The sequence below is a fragment of the Centropristis striata genome, chromosome 14 (genome assembly GCF_030273125.1).
Source record: "Centropristis striata isolate RG_2023a ecotype Rhode Island chromosome 14, C.striata_1.0, whole genome shotgun sequence".
NCBI classification, from domain to species: domain Eukaryota; kingdom Metazoa; phylum Chordata; class Actinopteri; order Perciformes; family Serranidae; genus Centropristis; species Centropristis striata.
In genome coordinates this window covers 12,842,368-12,864,252 of record NC_081530.1, presented here as the reverse complement: position 1 = coordinate 12,864,252, position 21,885 = coordinate 12,842,368, and the positions used below count along the sequence as shown (strand labels likewise).

The following is a 21,885-nucleotide window of genomic DNA, read 5'->3' as shown; positions in this document are numbered from 1 at the left end:
CTGGCTCGGTTGGTTTAGGGACAGTTCAGCAGTTTGGGTTTCAAGGTCACTTCTCGAGGTTAGTGTTATTGCAAAGCCACCCAAAACAATTTGTCCCCTTGAAGTCAAAGACCGAACACAAGCAGCAACCTAATGGTGCTGAATTACAGAACAACTTCACAGTTTTCAGGACGGTGCCATGTTATTGCCAGAATACATTGTGTTATTGCTCAGATAGCGCATAATGCACATTGTGCTTTCAGGGATTGTGTTTACATACTGTTGTGAATAATAGATAAAGCCTCACTTAAGGTCTCTTATCTGGGGTAAACTGCAGAAATGCATCTGGATATGTGATTCAGGAATACAACAATACATGCAGTGTGCAGTCGATCTGTGGCATCAAAGCTTTTATACAAAATACTGTCGAAATAAATGTTTCTTAAGATACTGGTCTCTTTAGTTTAAGGTGATTATGAGAAATCCTCTAGTAGGCTCATTACTGTCTTTGTCTGGATGCAGAGCAGACACTTTAGTTGCTGGAGCTGCTGGATTGCATTTGCACTTTATGTTGGATTGACATATCACTTAATGTAGAGGGCACTGTTCTTCAAAAACGAATGGAGTTAACCATAGACTGTATATAAGTAATGGACGTAGTCACCATGACATAAGCTGTTGGTTTGGGGACTGCCCCTTTGAAGGTCTTGTTTGGACTGTGGAGGAGTGAGGTTAATCCTCTGGGGTCTATGATCACGCTTGATCAGATAACGTTTTTTTAAAGCGCCGTAACAAAAAACAAGGTCACGTGGAGCGCTGCTGTTGACTTCATTCCAAATTACAGACTTGAAACTCCCTCCAGTTTTTTGTTTGACGTTCCGAGGTCAAGTAAAACCAAGGATATGATCGTTTTAATTTTATAGTACAAAATATTTATATTTTAAGTAGGATTGGACGAGGCAGGCGTGGCATTTAGTAAAAATGGGGAAAAAAAGGGGGGGGTCTAATGTTCCTATAAATAAACATTTTTTATGGTATTTTTTATGTATAGTTTTATTATATTTGGATTTTACTTTTATATGTTCATATTTGTAACTTACGTTTACATTTTTCAGGTCTTAAACAGTTCATTGAGCATATTTGTGGTTTTTATTGTCATAAATTGTAACATTTTATTTCAGATTTCATCTGTTTCCTGTTGAAGTTGTGCTGAGAAAATACCAAATACCAAACATGGGTATAGTAAATATTATGTGGTATATAAAGGGCAAATAGGCTCAGACCAAATTTTGAACAAAGGCTAAATGTACGTTTTTGTGCATAATTAGCCATGCTGCTTTGTTTATGATCAGCTGCTGACTTTGTGCACAGTTAGCGACGGCCACAGTTGAGTCTCCCGTGTTTAATCTCCACCTCCAGGGTCTCTAAATCCCTCTGGGGGCCTTTTTGTAATGGAGACACGCAGAGTGAGCGGACATTTTTTGAGGGCATGGCCTGAGACTTTCCCAGTGGCCACTTTTCCCGGTCTTTTAGGCCGCTTTCACACCTATCTCGTTTGGTCCGGACTTTAGGACTTTTCAGTTTGATGCAAACCTAAATTCCAGGTGTGAAAGGTGCCGCGGTACCACGGTCCGCACCAAAGGACCAAAGTTTGGTCCGACCAAAAGAGGTGGTCTCGGTCCGGACCAAACGAAAAAACAGGGTCCAAACCTTGTGCAGTGTGAAAACAACATTTTTTATAGTTCAGACCTTCGTATCAATGACAGGTTTTTTCTTCTTCTGCTCTCGAATTACGGTACAGGAAGTTACGTCACGATAATCAGCCGTTACAGTAAAACACAATTAGCCTCGTAGATAAAACAAAATATATGACAAAGTGAGCTGCGGCAGTACATGGGGAGATGAGGAGATCAGAAGCCTGATTGAAATCTGGTTGGACGACTTCATAAAGAGCCAACTGGAGAAAACACATAAAAATAACGAGACTTTCACCTTGTTTTCTGAGAGGATGAGAGAGCAAGGTTTCGAGAGGACGGGAGAGCAGATGCCGGCTGGCCTGACAACGCAGCGTAACCAAAACAAAATGAGCCGCGGAAGTACACAGGGAGATGACGTGTCCAGTAGAATTGTCTTGTAAAGTCCGTTATTCCTTTTGCAGTGTGAAACCAAAACCAACAGGACCAAATGTATACAATGTAACAGAACACGGACCTTGGTTCGGACTTTCAGGTGTGAAAACGCCCTTACTGTCGTGGTTTAGCAGTTTTTCACCGTAAAATCTACAGACATTTTTTTACAGTGTACCATCTGCATCTAAGATGGCCTCATCGCTTTATTTATATGAATGATATTAAGGCCTCAGAGTTAATTTGACACTGATATGATGATGGTAACTGTGAGTGTGCACACTGTGCAGAGCTCGGTGGCATCCTGTGGGTTGGCTGCAGGGGGACTCCCCCTGGCCTGGCCTGGCCTGGCCTGGGTCTGGAGGCTGCTAGCCTCGCTGTCACATCTGGCAGGAAACAGCGGCGGCTGATCAGTGCTGACACGGCTCATGTGAACATGTATTCCCTGCAGCGCGTCCTGTCTGCTGCAGGTATACACTGTCAGCGCTCCAACTAATTCACACACTTCAGATAGCGCCGTACACACACATGGGTCACGGAGGGGTCGGCTTTTCATAAAGTATCATGCAGCAGACGCGTCTATGTCGCTGCTGTGACAGTCGCAGCAGTGCTGGACAGTTTAAAGCCAGCAGGGGGGCTGGGGGAGGGACAGTTGGCACAACATACAAGGTCAGTGTTAACAATGGTGCCAGGGTACAACTGTGTGACCCAGGTTAGCGAGAAACACAAAGGATGTGAAACAGGAGCTAATGTCATTCAGAAATGTCTGCATTACTGTACAGTCAGATGTTTTAACCACCATATATGTGCGTCTTTCACTATAATCTTCAACCAGTTTGTTCAAAATGTTTGTGTTGCACTCACTGCGTCTGCTTTTGCATATTTTTTAACACTTTATTTATAATTTTCAGTTCATATCCAACAACATCCCCTCCTGTCATCCCTCCTGCTGTCCCACCTCCTCACCGCCTGTATTCACATAAATCCCCAAGCCTCTATAGAGCACAGTCGACTCAACCCTGTCTCCTTCTAATTCCATTTATATATTACTTAATGCTTTTGCCAAGTATGTTTCAGAGGATACACAATTGCTGCATGGATTATGTTCAGTGCCGATGCTTCTAGTGCAGTGAGGTGTTTTTACTGCAGTAGGAGGAGGCTGAGTGAGGGTTGGCACCTTTTACTTTTCCTGACCTTAACTGAGGGATATGAGTTACCGGATTAAAAAGTTAATATGCATTGAAATTCATGCATTTACTCAAATACTGTACTTAAGTACAATTTTAAGGGACATCCCTATATGTAACTTAATACATCTACATAACTGCATTTTGAGGCAAATATTGAACTTTTTACTCCACTGCATCAAGATTCAATGCAAAAACATAATGAATTTAAAGTGATTAGACTTTTTTTCTTTTTCTATTAAATCCAATAACTACGACGGCGTATTAGGGCCAAGTATGAAAAAAATTTATGGACGTGGGAGGGGGGGTAATATTTTTTTTAAAAAAGTTGCAAATGTAACAATTAAAGTGACAAATCTACGAGAAAAAAGACTCACAGATTTATGAGAATAAAAGTGGCACATTTACGAGAAAAAAAGTCGCAGGTTTATGAGATTAAAAGTGGCAAATCTATGAGAAAAAGAAGCAGATTTAAGAGATTAAAAGTGGCAAATCTACCAGAGAAAAAAAGTCTCAGATTTATTAAATTTAAAGTGTCAAATCTACGAGAAAAAAAGTTGTAGATTTACAAGATTAAAATAGCAAATCTACGAGAGAAAAAAGTTGCAGATTTACGAGATTAAAATGGCAAATCTACGAGGAAATGTGGCATAGATGTAACCACGTTGTAGTTCCTGATGCAGAAAAGGTATCACCTCCAAATTAGTACGTTTTTTTTTTCTGAATAGGCCCAAATCTCCCCAATGTCTCTTCAAAGTCCTGATACTTATGATAATGTGGTGATTCTGGGCTAAAACACAAGTATTTCCTTATTGCTGAATCCGATTGCAAAGTATAATTTGATTAATTTGCCACTTTTTTCTCAAAATATTATCCCCCTCCCCGGGGTACGTATTTTTACACACTTGGCCCTAATACGCTGTTGTAAATAACAGTATATTAAGTAGTTAAAATCAAATGAGAAAATTAGTTAAAATATTGAGAAAATGAAAATGCTGATTATATAAATGCATCAATAATAATAATAATCCCATAAAATATTAGGAATATATAAAACATCTTTATATATTTATATATATATATATATATATATATATATATATATATATATATATTTAAGTACATTTTGACGTTGGTACTTTTAAATCTAGGACTTTTTCTTCTAGTGGAGTAATTTCAGTTTTGTATTAGTACTTTTACTTTACTTAAGTAAGGGATCTGAATAATTTTTCCACCACTGACTGAAATACATTTTCTGTTCATGTTTGGCAGATATGTTCAACATTTTGCATCTTTGTATCCAAAAACTCTGTTCCACAGTTTGTCAAACGACTGAATCTGATTTTTTTCCATGATGTGTGATGTATGTATGATGGAACAGACGATTGTGTCTAGAAACAAAATGAGTCCAACTTTATGGCCAACAGTGTATATTTGTTATTTATCACAGCAAATTTTACTTGATTTTTTAAAATCAATATATAAATGTAATCTATAGAAGGCTTCTGTGCTACATGCTGCAGTACTATTGAATAATTAGAAAATGAAAATGAAAATGATCATGATGATTGTAGTATACAATTTAATTTATTTAATTTTTTAAAACATTTTTTGCAGTTAATTTCATTTATACAAGGTCTTTAATTTTATGACATGCAGCATGCGTTACACATTTTAACACAGTCAGTTCATTTAGTACTTCATGTGTCCATATTTCAGCATTATTGCTTCATGTTTTGTAAAATACCGTTGATAATAAGTGAAAAAAGAAGCTTCTCCTCAGAAGAAAAAACACCTCTAGCCTCAATAATAAATACAATACCCGATATAAAAGAATCATAACCATCTGAAATCCTTCATAACATGTTGGTGCAGAGCAGTGAACTGATGCACATCTAATGCAATAAACAGTTAAAACAAAGAAGCGCTGCGTTCATATTTATCAGAATGAAATTCCTCCATCCTCCGCTGATCCAGCCAGTATTTTTGTCTCCTTCTCCTCACCTCACCTCCCCTCCCTCCCTCCGTCTCTCTGCATCTTTTCCCTCTTTTTTTTCATTGTGAACAGCTTACTGCAGTATCCTTAAAGTCCCTGCATGTGTCCTGAGTTGTCCTCTCTTACCCAGCATGCACCGCGGCGATCTGGAGCTCTGTCGGCTCAGGATGGGCGCACACTTTTGATGTCGGGAGAGGGAGGGGGGAGAACAGGCAGACGCTATGATGCTGCTTTATATACTCCTTTCAATGGTTTCCCTCAGCGCCCACTGCTGTCATCAATTTGAAAAGGGCTTTTTTTTTTTTTTTCCACCCTCCCCTCTTTTTTGCTTTTTTTCATTCGGGCTGAAATAGTGTCCATGAGGCTGAAAAAAAAGGAGAAAAAAACTCGGGATTGCTGCAAACAGAGTCTGCAAGCCGGCGCATTGTCCTGATGTGACCCACACTCGCTCATACAGACGAAAGCAGAGACTGTCAGGCTGAGAGGAGGCGTGTGGGTGTGTGTCTGTGTATGTGTGTCTGTGTGTGTGTGTGGCTGTTGTGTAAGGTGATGATGTTAGTAGGGCAGGAGATGCATGAAATTTGGATATTTTTTTCGTCTTTATCTGCAGAATTCCAATGTTGCACATTATTTTCCACTCTGCATGTTCACAATGTTAACCTTCGCTCCATGCACACAAACACACACACACAGACACACACACGCACAGACTGTCACCCTTTCCTGTCCAAGTGTGGACCTCTGCTTCTGGTCATTTTTGAAAAAAACATAATGAGAATATAAATTATAATATTGCTGAGGGGGGGACTTGCATCTTTGAGCGATTAAAGAGCGGACCTCCATTGACTGCAGTGAAACAGGCTGCACACACTCTTTACCGCAAAGACTTTATTCCATAAACACCATCATTTCACTTTAACCCTTTAACCCCCTTTTGTATCCATAAAGTAATTGTAAAACTTTTTTTTTTTAAATACAAGCCACATTCTCTTACAATGGTACACCTATTAGTATCCCAGCATTTGTCATTCTGTTAAAAATGGAATTAGTTGTGATTGTCATGCTTTCCACATATTTATTCTATATAATTACCATATTTACTTGGAAATCGTCTCAGAAACTGACAAGAACTACATACTTAATTCATTATTTCAGCATATTTATGATGGAATAACATTAAATGTTTCGGTAACACTTTACAATAACCAACTAAGTGATGTTTATAGATGGTTTATAAACCATTATTATATTAACCATTTACAAAGTGCTATACATATTTAATCTTTAAATGTTTTCAACCAATTTCATAAAGGTATATGAATCATTTCAAAATCAGTAACATACTTAATATGGTGTTAAAAATGTTATAATGAGTGAAACTAAAACTATTAATAAACTATTAATTATAATTATTAGCTATTCATAAAGGGTTTAGTTAGTTAAACATTAATAAATTATGTATTTGCCATTCTAAATGGGCTATATATGGTTTATAAATGATGATAAATATAAACATCAATAAACTATCTGTTTACCATCTACCATTTATAAAGGATGGTTATTGTCCGTATGGTTGAGCAGGCAGTTAAAGGGTTAATATTTAATTACATTTCTCTGTGATGCATAAAAATAACTGGTAACACTTTACAATAACCATCATTTATAAATGGTAAACAGATAGATTATTAATGTTTAATCATCATTTATAAACCATATATAGGCCATTTAGATAGGTAAATACATAATTTATTAATGTTTAACTAACTACATCATTTATAAATGACAAATAGATGGTATATTAATGTAAGTTTATAGTTACTTTACCATTAACAAACAATTAAATTATAATTAATAGTTTATTAATAGTTTTAGTTGCACTCATTTTAACATTTTAACACCATATTAAGTATGTTAATGATTTTTTAAATGATTCATATACCTTTAAGAAATTGGTTGAAAACTTTTAAAGATTAAATATGTATAGCACTTTGTAAATGGTTAATAATTGGTCTATAAACCATATATGAACATTACGTAGTTGGTTATTGTAAAGTTTTACCAAATAACTGACCATTTTCATTTATCAAAAGAACATTTTACCTGAAAATCAGAGGTTACTTGGCAACATGTATTATAATATCCTGCACTGCAGTATCACACACACACACACACACACACACACACAGAGTTCGCTCTGCAGTGGTAGTCTACTCTCACTTTCATCCTTATCTTCAGTTCCCTAAGCTTCAGAATGATCAGCGGTTAAATTAATAAGTAAATCAATAGAGGATTAACCATGAATAATTTTGATTGTTTTATGTTTTTAGGGGGGAAAAAATATGATAAAATGTTCTCTGGTTCCAATTTTGCAAACGTGGGGATTAACTTTTATTATTTTATTTTTTTTATTGTTGATTAAGAATTTTCTTATTTTCATGGATTATGTATTTTTTTAATCACAAATCAAGATCACAAAGTAGATTAACATAGTTTCACACCAACCAAAATTTAACAAGTCCGTTAATGGTGCAAACAAACACACACACGCACACACACACACACACACACACACACACACATTCTTGTACTTTTTTTTTTCAAATTCAGTTAGTTTTTATTAGTTTTTAAATTGAGTCTGCTAGTTTTAGTTTAGTATTTATTTTTTTGAAATGCTTTAGTTTTAGTTTAGTTTTTATTAGTTTTAGTTTTTGTAATGGGGTTTTTGTTGGGTGGGAGATTAAAAGAGGTCACAGTAAATTTTGCCTTTATTTCCTTTGCCTTATCCATCTTCATTATGTCTGAAAAAAGTGAACAAAGATGAAAACGAAGGACATTTTCACTATAATTTTAGTTAGTTTTGTAACCACATAATACAGTTTCAGTTAGTTATCATTATCATGTAACCTTAATCCTTAAAACAAAGTCTGAAATCTGAAAAAAAAAAGCCTTTAAAGAAGTGAGGACCGGCTGAAATGTCCTCACTTTGCAAAAATGCCCTCACTCTGTTGGTTAAAAACGTGTTCTGGTCCTCACTATGTAGGAAGTACAAGAACACACACACACACACACACACACACACACACACACGCCCCCTTCATATGTAACATAGAAGTTGTGTGATAGTCTGGCGACCAAGTTCAGATAAGTGGTTAAAGATAACGAATTGATGGATATGTAACATAAATGTATCCCATCTTTATTTTGTAATTCTCATTTATCTTGTCTCTTAATAACAGTATATCAGTATCTCTCTTGTTCCACCCTCAAGGCTTTGTTCCACTTTTTTAAAAATTGTTTCAGTTTTTCCCACAAAGAATGAAGGAGAGTGCGAATCAATGAATTATTTAAAAATATATTGTTTTATTCAACCAACTGTCCAAAATTCAGTGTACAATGACAAGGCAGAGAAAATGTTAAAGTCAGAAGCCGATGCTTGTTTAAGCGCCTAATGGAAAATCTTTGGATGAGTGCACACTGTGGGCTCAAGGGGAATTCTGACGGGTGGTTCTCACTGTTTGGTGACCTTTTATTGACTTGATTATGTATCTGAATCACAAAGATCAACAGTTTCTTCTTTACTATTGAGTTTGCAAGATGGAATTTTAAGCCACCACGATGGAGACCCAACAATAACGACACATAGGAGCGTTTGTCAAAATGAGCAGGCGTTTTAAAAAATAGCACACACGTCATTTTACATGTACGTACGGTTCGCGGTTGTAAAAAAGGCTGCAGATTCTGTGAACTTAAAGGCATGTTTCAACTGAGTACTTCCTGAGTACTTTTTGGAAAGCGGTGAGTGTTTTGGCTCCGCCCACTAGTTAGTTCCACTCAGCCTCTCTTCCTTTACAGGTACTTTTGTAATGGCTAACCAATGGAGTTTGAATGTGACAACTGACTAACAAGCAGTGTTGCCAACTTAGCGGCTATTCAGACCCCTTTAGCCATTCTTTTTCAAAAAAGCTATTAGCGACAAATCTAGCGACTTTTTCTGGTGTTATTGTAATAATAATAATACATTGGATTTATAAGTGCCTTTCCAACACTCGAGGACACTTTACAATAGTTTAAACAAGAGAAAAAAAGGGAATGAAAACAAGACACAAGAAATAAAACAAAACAAAGAAAGAGCAGTGTGGTTACAGAAAAGAAAAAAACAAAGAAAAAAAAGAAAACCATCTCCTCTCCCACCCCTCAGGCACCCTGACCGGCCAGAGGGAGGCACTATAGCGCCCAGAATCAATGCATGTTTTTGTGAGAGGTCCCTGTAAGGGGAACCTCAGGGGACAGGGGAGAAGATGCAAACTCCACACAAAAAGGCCCTTTTGCCGATCCCGACCAGCCCCATGGGGCGTTGGAGACATGGAGGTGGGGACATGCCTCCAACGCACACAGCGTCCCTGCTACTCTTCTTAACAAATAGTGCCATCCCAAAGCATTCACAAGCGGCCCAGTCCTGCTTGTGAGTGCTCGCAAGATGATTTCTGGGGGTCGCCAAATCATTATGAAAATCAGCTCTGTCTACACTGTGTTAAAGTGTCGATGTGTTTAACTCTTTTTGGTCATTTAATGTCTTTTTTGGTCTTTTTGTGTCTTTTTTTTTTGTCATTTTTTGTCTTTTTTGTTCATTTTGTGTCATTTTCTGGTCAATTTGATTATTTTTTTTTTTTGTGTCTTTTTCTGACAAAAGAGTTAAACACATCGACACTGACAAATCCCAAAGTATCAAGTTCTTACTTTCCAAGGAGTCTCTGGCTTGAAGCTGACTGTTAAACACTCGGGAGGTCAGAATGGACCTTTAATCTTATAGCAAAGGACTTAGATTAAAAGTAACAATAAAATATAAAAATATATATAAATGCACAGACAGAGAGATGTTTTAGTTGTTGTCTGCTTCATTATTTTTCCAAAATTCGTCGTATCAACTGAGTTTGTGTGATCTGAACTGTGAGATTGTGTTCAGTGAGCGGGGGTCGCGGACAACATGCATGTTAAATTGGGGGTTGCCACTCAAAAAGGTTGAGAACTACTGCTTTAGGCTACAAAACCACTGACCTAGGTTTAGGCCCACCCAACCCGAGCATGATATCCGCATTTAAACTCCGTATTTCAGTCGATCATTACTATTATGTCTGCAAGATGGCACGGGGGACAGTCTGTTTGCTGCCTGTACAAACATCTTATATTGACGTTTTTGGGGGAGACCCATCTCTGGAGACCATGTTTGAAAACCCCATTAAAACCAGCGAGGGGACCTTAGAGCTGGGATTGATTTATTGATACCAGACACACTTTGGCATAGATATTTCAACTGGAGGTCCAATTAAAAGCTTTTACCGGCGCTTTCAAACAGAACACACAGTCTTCATCAGCAGATGGAGCATGTAAGTGTTTTTCTCTGCAGTGTGATCATGTAACATGTTCACATCACAGGTTTCCTCTGCACTTTGTAGAATTAACACCGGCAGTGATTACAGCCTTGATCCCAGCTGTTTTTCCCAGGTGCTGACAGCTTGACTCACGCTCATTATGTCACTTATATTTACCTGTGTGCTTCTTTTTATTTAGCGCTTCCTTGAGGGATGCTCCTGACAGTCTTCTGTCTTGTGTTAGTTAAATGCTGCAGAGACTCAGCAGAGCCTCACGTCTGGAGATAGTTTCCTCTCCCCCACTTTCTATAACATAATAATCTCTAACTAGTTGTACATGAAGGTAACCCTCAGAGGAGGATCATGTTGGGGTTCACTTGAGGACTGTGAGTCTCCAGCACTGGCATGGCTCTCTCATTTCTTCTGCTTTAGGATGATTTTTTGTCTGAGGTTTTGTCCTCAAAACCACTCCTCCCTTCATCTTCTTACTTTTCCTTTTTTTAGTTCGTTTTAGTTCCTGTTTTCTGATCCAGTCTCTTATGTGCTGTTGAAACTGCGATGCTGATGTATTTACAAACTAAACACCTCCTGCTGCGTCACATTAAAGCTACAATACATGTAGCCTCGGTCCTTGGTGTTAGCAACCGACTGCTGACAAATATACGCTGTAAAAAAAGTGTTTTTACGGTAAAAAACGGCAGCTGTGGTTGCCAGAACTTTACCATAATAACGGTAAATTATAAAAAATAATAATAACCTTGGTTCAGAATTTTATAAGATCTCTCATAATGCATGTCTGCATGAAACCACATAAACTACATAGGGTTTTTCAAATCCAGGTGATGAAAGTGCATTGTTGTTCACTACACTGTAAAACTCTTGTTTTTTCAGTAAAAAAACGGCCAGAACTTTACCGTAATAAATACGGTGCAACTTTTTCTTATATTACACAGTAAAAAGATATGAGCACTCTTGATTTCACGTTTACGATTTCCATTTTATTCCATATTTTACTGTATAAATAAAAAGTTTTTCCATCAAAAGAAACATTTGCCATATAATTGACAAGAAAATACTTTATAAATACCACATAAATCAAAGATTTTACCATGAAATATCACAGAATATTTTTGTTAGAGTGTTTAGTACATTTTACAGTTAGAATTTAGTACATTTAGTACATTTTTCTTTTACAAAAGATTAAAAAATTACAATGATGGCTTGTATTTATATAAAACAGTATATTTTTGTTACAAACACGGTGCCAGTTTTTTTAACAGTGCAGTAATGTATTTTTCAAAAAAAAAAACAACTGTAAAAAATAAAATAAAAATAAAATGTTTTGGCTGATATATACATTTACTGTGTTTCATTGTTACTGAAACTGAATTAACCCATTTATCATTTTACAATCTTTTACTGTCATGGTTTAGCAGTTTTTCACCGTAAAATACAGACATCTTTTACAGTGTGTGGTTATATAAGGAGAGTTTTTGCACTTTTTTCCTAGTCGATCAGATTTCAACACTGCAAGGGAGGAATGGAAGATACAGCCACAGTTCAATGATTAGATTAGGAGCTGAAGAGGACTGGCACTTTGCAGTTTCACATCATCAAGGCAACAAACACCTTTTACCATGCTGGTGATGGACAGATCAATACTGAAAGTATCTTCACTACTGAAGTGTTATTTCCAACAGCAATACCAGCAATGTGTCATAGGAACAAAGCAAAATGTGGAAATGTGTCACATTAGATCATGTTCTGGGCACTTCTCTGCTGCTGTTGTTTGCACAGTGATCACCTCATGAATTCACAGAATCAACACAAGAAACTGTGTTTTAACATGCAGCTCCTCTAAACCCACAACTGGTCTGTGGGTTTGAAAGGCATGGTTTATTTTTATTTATTTTTAAATGGCCAAAATGACACTTCATTCACAGCCACAAACTGCAAAAAAAGAGAAGTTATTTATATTCAAATTTTTGAGAGTTCTTAAAAAATTCTGAAAATAGCAATTACTTCCTTCTCCATGACTATTTAAAATGCCACAAATAGACCATTTACACTAACCAGAGCCTCTAAAAAAAACTATTAAATGATGTGCTCCTCAGCAACACTGGGAAGCCATGAATGACTCGGCTCAGACAGTCACATTACAAAAATTCAGCCTGGCTGTTTACACAGAGCAGAGAGGAGAGGACAAGAAAAGTAGAATTAGTTCAATATGTATAGCATTAGCCTACATTATTTATTTCAATTGGATTACTTTTTTTTTCTTGCTAAATGTATTTATCATATAATAAATGTGTTATACTGCACAGCATGCAGTGGAAATTAAGTGATTAGTGAAAAACGAGGCCACAGTGAGTAAAGTTTGACAGAAGCTAAAAAAAAAACCCAGCCTGAAACAGCCTGTAACAGCTTGGGGATCAGAGGGTTAATTGGGCGGGAATCACAGAGTAACTCAAAATACAGTACTGTCCAGTTACATTGCCCACTATAACAATTAGAGTTGTGAATCAGCAGAGGCCCCACCATACTATTTTATCCCGATACTTGAGTCACAACATGATATATATTGGGATTTAACTGTTTAACTAACGTGTTAACATTTTGTGTCCACAGAATTAGATTCAATCAAGAACTGTTTTGTCAAATTAGAGAAAATTCTCAGTCTACTCATCTCACTTCAGTCTTTTTATTTCTTCACAATGAGAGTCAAACCCACAGATCAAGGTTATTATAGTTAACGAAAACTAACGAAATAACGAAAACTAGAAGTGAAAAACCATTTTCCTTAACTGAAATGAAAATAAAAGCAAGAGTTTAAAAAAAATAAAAAAGATAACTAACTGAAACTGTAATTTGTGGTTACAAAACGAACTGATAGTGAAAATGTCCTTTGTTTTCGTCTTTGTAAACTTTTTTCATACGTAAACTCTTTTGGTTGATTGTTTCTGGTTTTATGACTTAATAAACTTATTGGGGCTGAGATGGATCAGACAAAGGAAATAAAGGAAATATTTATTGTGACCTTATTGGATCTGGCACCCAACAAATACCTCATGACAAAAAAAACTTAAACTAACACTAAAATGAATAAAAACTGAACCAAAATTAAGCATTTTCCAAAAAATTAAAACTAGTTAAAACTAGCAAACTCACTCTAAAAACTTTAATTAATTAAAACTAACTGAATTTGAAAACAAAAAATCACAATGAAATTAAAGTAAATTCTAGTTTCATTTGATACCAGTATATTCCTAAAAGTGAGGCTACTACTGACAACCCACCGGCCGACAGATCGATAAATATTGATACTTGGTGGCCATGAATCGTTATAATATTGCAATACTATGCTGTACCAATCTTCCCCCCACCTCTAATAACCATGGTATCACCATACAGAGGCAATACTGGCTGATACATCTTGATATCTGTGTAAATGAGGAACTGTAACTTCCCGTGCTGATATTTTGTCCCACCCCTAGTCTTTCAGTAATTAACATTGTAAAAGAAGAATGTTTTGCATCACTTACTAGTGACTTACAAGTGATGTTTCCAGAAGTAGTCTATTAATGATGCATTTAGCTCATAAATCATGACACATGGCTCTCCCCAACATGACTGCTAGATTGATACTGAGCCAATGAGCAGTGTAGAAAAGAAAAGTATTCTTGGTTTCTTTATTCTTAGTATTATAGAGAAAAAATGCAGAACTGTGACTCTAAAACAATGGTAATGTATATAAAACCTTGAGTTTTGCATAGTGTTATGTCCCTAGTGCTTTGTACTGTCTCCTCACAGGGCAGAATGTTAGATTTGGTTTAGTTTCTCCCACATGAAACTGTCCTGGACCAGGGAACTGGTCTTGGATCATAATTAATTCCATGTTCCGTGAAAACAAATAGTTTTTTTGGTGTTTCCCCCCCACTGTGATTAACCAAAGAACATCAAATTGGTAAAAAAAAAAAAAAAAAAAAAAAAAAACGAAAGAAAGAGAAGTGCACTCAGTAGAGTCTCCCAAACTCTGCTAAAAAAAACCAAGCTTTTAGGGGTTAGTTACTTCTCCTTATGTGGACAAAGCATGACTCAGGTCTTTGTACACATCCGCTTCATGATGTAGTGTTGTCAACAACTTTTCAATCTGCAGCTGCATCACAGCTAAATCAGTTTATTTTGGGTTCACACTGGTGCATTAGTAGGGCTGGGCAATATGGACCAAAAGTCATATCCTGATATATTTAGGCTGAATAGCGATATATGATATATATACCGATATTTTTATCGCTAAGTGACAGCAAATATTCAGTCAAAGTCAAATATGACATGTCACAAGTAGTTTTATTGAAACCGTTTATTTAAGTGAACGTAAATACTGTATAACAACAGGAGTACCTTTTTTTTAAAATCAAAGCTCCATTAAGTGCACATTTAAATAAAACATATCTTAAATAAAAATAGCCTATGGAATTAAATAGGCCAATCTTTTTCTGAAATAAATTCATTTATATGAGAAAAGAATAATAAACATTACAAAAGAACTAAATATGACAAACCCTAGTAAGGACAGTATTTATATATGAAGAAAGACATTTTTTTGTATATAAATACTACGAAAATATTTCCATATTTCCTCAAATAGTAGCCGGGGCTTCTATTAATAAAAAATCAGTTTGGGACCCGGCTAATAATAGGGGCAGGCTATTATTTGAAGAAGGCTTTTATTAAAAAAAGAAAATCAGAGCAGCTCTGACCGGCACTTTTTTGAGTGTTTTTCACAGCGCATTGTAGCCAGTTACCTGGATGTCAGCCATATTGGAAGTACTCGGATGTAAACAAACAATGAACAGCACGCTGAATGTTCATTTTAAGCAGGATTTAAAATGTCTAAACTACTAAAAAGCCCAGAAGAATGTGCGTAAACGGCTCGACTTTACAGAGAATGACTAGGACAGCGGGATAAACAACCATATTTACCTACAGTACTAACTCGTGTGGCCAAACTTCAAAATACAGGTGTTGTGTGGAAATCTGTTACCGTCAAATGATGTTTCCTGAATGGTGTTCTCCGTAGCATCACCTCCACGGTTGGAGTAAGGATTTAAGTTTAAGGTTTTGTAGACCTTGTAGAGTGAACTGTTTGGGGTTAAGGTAAACTTGGGGTCATGTTAACAACTTAAAGGAGGACTGGTTGGGGTCAGGGGTCAGGTTGGTGCAGGTTAAGGTAAGGGCTACACATATCGACAGGGGAACAGACTTTGACATAACACCGCTAAGACACCCGGCTTATAAAAGAGCCCGGCTTTTATTTACTAAAAATTGTTTTCACACCCGGTTACTAAATGAGGCCGTTCATTAATAGGGGCCCGGCTTTAAATTGAGGAAATACGGTATGCGATATGGACTTCGCCCAGCCCTATGCAGTAGCTACAGTCAGTATTGCCCTGATCACCCTAAACTCTGTTTAGAAAACAAGCATTTTAAAAGTTGTTTGCTTGTCTTCTTACAGACAGACCTAACAAAGCATGAATTAATTAATTAAAACTAACTGAATTTGAAAAAAAAAAATCACAACGAAATTAAAGTAAATTGTAGTTTCATTTGATACCAGTATATTCCTAAAAGTGAGGCTACTACTGACAACCCACCGGCCGTCAGATCGATAAATATTGATACTTGGTGGCCATGAATCGTGATAATATTGCGATACTATGCTGTAACAATCTTCCCCCCACCTCTAATAACCATGGTATCACCATACAGAGGCAATACTAGCTGATACATCTTGATATCTGTGTAAATGAGGAACTGTAACTTCCCGTGCTGATATTTTGTCCCACCCCTAGTCTTTCAGTAATTAACATTGTAAAAGAAGAATGTTTTGCATCACTTACTAGTGACTTTCAGAAGTAGTCTATTAATGATGCATTTAGCTCATAAATCATGACACATGGCTCTCCCCAATGATACTGATACTGAGCCAATGAGCAGTGTAGAAAAGAAAAGTATTCTTGGTTTCTTTATTCTTAGTATTATAGAGAATAAATGCAGAACTGTGACTCTAAAACAATGGTAATGTATATAAAACCTTGAGTTTTGCATAGTGTTATGTCCCTAGTGCTTTGTACTGTCTCCTCACAGGGCAGAATGTTAGATTTGGTTAGGTTTCTCCCACATAAAACTGTCCTGTACCAGGGAACTGGTCTTGGATCATAATTAGTTCCATGTTCCGTGAAAACAAATCGTTTTTTTGGTGTTTTCCCCCCACTGTGATTCACCAAAGAACATCAAATTGGTATAAAAAAGAAAAAAAAAGAAAGAAAGAGAAGTGCACTCAGTAGAGTCTCCCAAACTCTGCTAAAAAAAACAAGCTTTTAGGGGTTAGTTACTTCTCCTTATGTGGACAAAGCATGACTCAGGTCTTTGTACACATCCGCTTCATGATGTAGTGTTGTCAACAACTTTTCAATCTGCAGCTGCATCACAGCTAAATCAGTTTATTTTGGGTTCACACTGGTGCATTAGTAGGGCTGGGCAATATGGACCAAAAGTCATATCCTGATATATTTAGGCTGAATAGCGATATACGATATATATCCCGATATTTTTATCGTTAAGCGACAGCAAATGTTCAGTCAAAGTCAAATATGACATGTCACAAGTAGTTTTATTGAAACCGTTTATTTAAGTGAACGTAAATACTGTATAACAACAGGAGTACCTTTTTTAAAAAATCAAAGCTCCATTAAGTGCACATTTAAATAAAAACTATCTTAAATAAAAATAGCCTATGAAATTAAATAGGCCAATCTTTTTCTGAAATAAATACATTTATATGAGAAAAGAATAATAAACATACAAAAGAACTAAATATGACAAACCCTAGTAAGGACAGTATTTATATATGAAGAAAGACATTTTTTTGTATATAAATACTACGAAAATATTTCCATATTTCCTCAAATAGTAGCCGGGGCTTCTATTAATAAAAAATCAGTTTGGGACCCGGCTAATAATAGGGGCAGGCTATTATTTGAAGGAGGCTTTTATTAAAAAAAGAAAATCAGAGCAGCTGATGAGTGCTGAGTGTTTTACACAGCGCATTGTAGATAGTTACCCGGATGTCAGCCATATTGGAAGTACTGGGATGTAAACAAACAATACTAAAAAGCCCAGAAGAACGTGCGTAAACGGCTCAACTTTACAGAGAATGACTAGGACAGCGGGAGAAACAACCATATTTACCTACAGTACTAACTCGTGTGGCCAAACTTCAAAATACAGGTGTTGTGTGGAAATCTGTTACCGTCAAATGATGTTTCCTGAATGGTGTTCTCCGTAGCATCACCTCCGCGGTTGGAGTTAGGATTTAAGTTTAAGGTTAGGCCTTGTAGAGAGAACTGTTTGGGGTTAAGGTAAACTTGGGCTCATGTTAACAACTTAAAGGAGGACTGGTTGGGGTCAGGGGTCAGGTTGGTGCAGGTTAAGGTAAGGGCTACACATATCGACGGGGGAACAGACTTTGACATAACACCGGTAAGACACCCAGCTTATAAAAGACGCCGGCTTTTATATACTAAAAATTGTTTTTACACCCGGTTACTAAATGAGGCCGGTCATTAATAGGGGCCCGGCTTTGAATTGAGGAAATACGGTATGCGATATGGACTTCGCCCAGCCCTATGCAGTAGCAACAGTCAGTATTGCCCTGATCACCCTAAACTCTGTTTAGAAAACAAGCATTTTTTAAAGTTGTTTGCTTGTCTTCTTACAGACAGACCTAACAAAGCATGAATTCAGACATCAGACATTAATTTGGGCATGCTTTTAAATCCATTTATTGGAAATAAATATCAGCAATTTCACTTAAGTTTGGGTTCAGACTGATGTATTAGTGCGGCTCCAGCTGTCATCCAGAACCCGGTGTGGAGAAGGTGATGAAATGAAGTGACCTGTGTGATGGCATTGGTTTTTATTTCCTTTGGTTTGGTTTTATGATGTATCAGGGACTTCCACAACAGGTACGAGGCATGGTAGTTTATATTTCGACCCCTGTTGATGATATAAAGCATCATAAATACTAAGTTCTGCACAAGTAATATGAATCACCAAAAATGTGACCCTGTGGTTAAACTTGAGGGGTTTTGAAATAAAATTGAAAGAAGTATGAGATCTTCGGATGCACATTAACCCATTTAGGCCTAAAATGCCTGGGAAAAAAGACCTGTAAAACCTTTTTTAAAAATACCCCCCTAAAATCTGAAGTTTTTCTGCAAATTCAACACAAGTGTCAATGCGTCCTACTAAAAATCGATTTTTCAGCCTCTGTAGCAGATAGAAATGAAATTCAAAAAGTATTTGAGAGTTTATAGCTGTTATATCTGATCTCCCTCTGCTATAGTCATCTTCCACCATGATTTCAAAGTTCTGGAAAAGTCCCATGTTGCATTGCGACACTCCCACATGTATTCTGATGCATTTCATTGGCCAAGAGACCGAAAATAGATGGAAAAAAACTACAAATACTGCAAAACGACGTATCCGCTTTCCCGGCTTTAATGGTAGAATAACACGAGAGCACCCCCAGTTTTAATGGTAGAAATGCTTTCCTGGCTTAAATGGGTTAATACACAAACGTGCTAAAATATGTTGTGCAACAGATAAGTTGAGGCTTGTGTTCAGCTTTGTCGATTGACGCACATGTCATTGCTTTGTAAATGAAGCAACTGTTGATGATTTGTGAGTCTGCAGACAGTGACAATATAAAACAGCTAATAAAACTGATTTAGCAAAAGTTAAGAATCACCGCAACCATGAGAGGTCCTTGAGCAGACAGTCATAAATGTAATATGAACCAATAAATCAAAGTGTGATGGGTCCAGTAGTACAAGAGTTTAGCTGCAAACACACTGACAGACAGACAGACATGCACACTAAGACAGCCAAACACAATCTAAACCTTGGATTTAGAAAATCCACCAGCATTGGATTGGGACTGGCTCTAGATTGTAGGGCAGAATTCTATGAGTTCTTCTTTGGTGATAAATGGCAAGCAGTTACCAAAAGTCCGCTTTTGTCAGACTCTTAGCTAATTAAAGATATTATTGTTTCAACCATGGGCCAAGCCTGATGCTCTCTAATTGTAATCATGATATTTTCTTTCATCTGAATAAAATCCTTATTTTTTCATATATATGCAACAGTATATTGTGCGTTTTCCCTGTTTTGACAGAAGAGAAAGTCCCACACAGACTTTCTCGCTCTTTATACTATTTTATACTAAAAACTGAACTAAAACTAATCATTTTCCAAAAAGTTAAAACTAATTAAAACTAGTAAACACACTCTAAAAACACATTAAAACTAACTGAATTTGAAAACAAAAAATCACAACAAAATTAAAACTTAAATTAATGAAAAATCAAAAACTATTATAACCTTCATAAGAACAGCCCGACGCATGTGATAAAAAATATATTTATAGTGCTACTATAAAATTTGTCTTTGCCAAGACGTCAACATGGATCTCTATTGTGTTTTTCTTTTTGACATGTTTTTTACTGCTCTCGATATTTATCATGATATTCTCTTTCATCTGAAAAAAATCCACCATTTTACATATTTTAATATGCACAGTCTTGTGTAGGTTTTTACCTGATTGGACAGAAGGGAAAAGCTGCAGTGATGTAGGGCATTTGAACATTAAGTAACCTGCGGCGTTTTTAGACCCAAAAACCCATGAAGGCACGTCAGCAGCCTGAAGCACAACAACAGCAGTGTTGTAAACAACTGGATAGAGGCGCCTCTCGCTGCAGAAAAGGTGACGGGGTGATCATCCCCTAAGCTACTGTAGCTAATATGAGCAGATTCAACAGAAACACCACAGCAAGAAAAACACTGGGATAAAAATGTCTGAGCTTTAAAAGCCAGTGATGCCAGCTCTTACATTTCTGTCCACATTCTTGCATCTTTCAGTATCAGATGTACCGTCCACGGCTCAAGCTCACATTCACTTTATACACGCACTGATACTGATCCCTGGGGAGCCAGTAGTGAAGTAATTGGAGTACACAGTACTAATCGCACTGGGAACATGAAGTGGCGACTCGTGGCTGGGATCACAGGCAAAAGAAAGCCTTGCATTCATTAAGTTTTCCACAGACCACTTGACACACCCCAGGAGGGAAATACTGAGGAGGAGCTGTGCCCAGACCAGCCTTAACTTAAGCATTTACTACACTGTAAAAAAAAAAAAAAAAAAAACCTTGTTGTTTTTACGGTAAAATACCAGCAGCTGTGGTTGCCATGTAATAAATACAGTGCACCTTTTTCTAATATTACGGTAAAATTATATTAGCACTGTTGATTTCCTGTTTAAGATTGTCATTTAATTCCATATTTTACAGTAAAAAAAGTTTTTCCATCAAAAGAAACGCTGTTCTGCCATATAATTGACCAGAAAATACTTTATAAATGCTGCATAAATTAAAGATTTTACCATTAAATATTACAGTATATTTTTGTTAGAGATATGGTGTTTAGTACATTTAACAGTGAGAAAATGTATTTTTACAAAAAAATAATAATAATAATATATATATAATATAATAATATAATATAAATAAATATATATATATATATATATATATATATATATATATATATATATTACAGTATATTGCCAGTGTGTCTTACAGTGGAGTAACGTTTTTGGTTTTTTTTTAACCTGTAAAAAAAAACCTGTTTTGGCTGATAAATACATTTACGGTGTTTCATTGTTACTGAAACTCAATTAACCCATTTATCATTTTACAGTCTTTTACTGTCATGGTTTAGCAGTTTTTCATTGTAAAATCTACTGACATTTTTTACAGTGTAGTCATAGTCCGGACTGTCCACCGTCGGATTGTCATTTTATTCCATATTTTACAGTAAAAAAAAAGTTTTTCCATCAAAAGAAACACTGTTCTGCCATTTATTTGACCAGAAAATACTTTATAAATGCCGCATAAATTAAAGATTTTACCAATAAATATTACAGTATATTTTTGTTTAGTACATTTAACTGTGAAAATGTGAGAAGATGTATTTTTACAAAAAATAAATGCAAAATGCCATCACTGTCATTTTTGCATTTATTTTTTATTTATATTTATATATATATATATATATATATATATATATAACATTATTATATATATACATATATATATATATATATA

The 21,885-nt window shown here is 36.2% G+C and overlaps 1 protein-coding gene across 6 annotated transcripts in view; it reads left to right on the top strand.

Moving 5' to 3' along the window:
- Window positions 1-21,885, top strand: part of thrb (thyroid hormone receptor beta) — a 190,309-nt gene that overhangs the window by 93,348 nt on the left and 75,076 nt on the right. The window lies entirely within an intron of this gene.